This window comes from Microtus pennsylvanicus, unplaced genomic scaffold (genome assembly GCF_037038515.1).
Source record: "Microtus pennsylvanicus isolate mMicPen1 unplaced genomic scaffold, mMicPen1.hap1 Scaffold_47, whole genome shotgun sequence".
In the NCBI taxonomy this organism is placed as follows: domain Eukaryota; kingdom Metazoa; phylum Chordata; class Mammalia; order Rodentia; family Cricetidae; genus Microtus; species Microtus pennsylvanicus.
Genome location: NW_027460981.1, coordinates 1,838,220 through 1,840,000, shown reverse-complemented (window position 1 = coordinate 1,840,000; position 1,781 = coordinate 1,838,220).

The following is a 1,781-nucleotide window of genomic DNA, read 5'->3' as shown; positions in this document are numbered from 1 at the left end:
AAACAATTGCTTTCTTTTCTGTTTGCCCAGAGATCTGACTGACTGCAACTTGGAAAGAAGACGGCCGGCCCTGCTGGACAGAGACCTCCCTCCTGCTTTGGGTGGGGCGGCTGAGTGAACGTGGGTGGGTCGACCAGTTTACATGTTTATTTCCACGTTTTGTCTTTTATGGATTGAATGGATGTGTCTCATTTTTTTTTTCACGATTGCTTGCTTGCTTGCTTGCTTGCTTGCTTGCTTGCTTGCTTACTTACTTACTTACTTACTTACTTATCTGTTCAGCCCATCTCATTTACTTACTTCTTTAAAAAAAAATGACCCACCTAGTTATTTACTTACTTACTTACTTACTTGTTCATTCATTCCTTCACTTCCTTATATATATCTTCCTTTCATATATCTGTTTATTTATCTGCTGATTTAGCGTGACTCATTTACTTATTGAATGTTTCAACTATTATTTAGTTTTATTCATTTATTCATTCTTTATGTCTATTTTTATGTATGTATTTACTTACTTAATTTTTTTTTTACTTTTTAAAATTAAATTTTTTCTTTCTTTGGGAATGTAGATTCTTTCTTTCTTTCTTTCTTTCTTTCTTTCTTCCTTTCTTTCCTTCTTTCTGTCTCCTGACTGTCACTGGCTAAGAAAATGGTGGCCTCCATGTCACTGGTCAGCATAGCAGCTCCTAAAATGGAATTTGATGAAGGGATACATAGATAGATAGATAGATAGATAGATAGATAGATAGATAGATAGATAGATAGATAGATAGATGGGATGCGCACACACACACATATGCACGCACGTGCATGACATGTACAGATGGGGGGCGATTCCAATGTTTTCAGAGGAAGGTGCTCGCTGGTAATAATAAATGTGCTGGTAAATAAGGCTGGAAATAGCTGAATATTAAATCATTAAAACTCTTCAAATAAATAAAAAGCAATTCCATTTCTCTCTCTCTCTCTCTTTCTCACCATATACCAGCACATCTGAACTGACTGCAACATACAAAAGAAGAAGAAACACGGAAAGAAGACATCCCTGCTGGACAGGATCTGAGATGAGAATAAATTCATCGAATGGCTGCCAACAGCATTTCATTGAGAAGAGATTCCACATTTTATGCTGTACAGTTACTTAGTTAGATAGATAGATAGATAGATAGATAGATAGATAGATAGATAGATAAAGAGAGGCCTGTGAACTGGGGTGGGGTGTGGCTTCTCAGGTCACCTCAGGTCAGGGAGGGGCTGAGGAGTGTCCCATTGGCCTTGACAATAGGCACGAGTCAGACGTTAATGTCAGGGCAGGGCCTGAGAGTTCCTCAAAGGGAATGAATGGAGACCCTTGCTTACCTAAGAAATGCCTGACCTTGGAAAAGGACTTGTGGAAAGCGGGCGGGCCCTTGAAACTGTGGTTTCACGTCTTACTAGAAAGCTCCCTCTTGGAAGGGAAAGTCATCGTGATATCTTACTCTTTTCCCAAGGATACCCTACCTACCCTTCTGATCATTCTTACTGAATTAAGTCTTCCACTGCAAGCAAATAAATAAATAAATAAATAAATAAATAAATGAGTGAGTGAGTGAGTAAGTGAGTAAGTAAGTAAGCAAATACGTGGATGGATGAACAAATAAATACAAAGTTTGCTGTTGTTGACTGACTTTTGATTTCATAATGAATCTCTCTCTCTCTCTCTCTCTCTCTCTCTCTCTCTCTCTCACACACACACACACACACACACACACACACACACACAAACACTAAATATACAA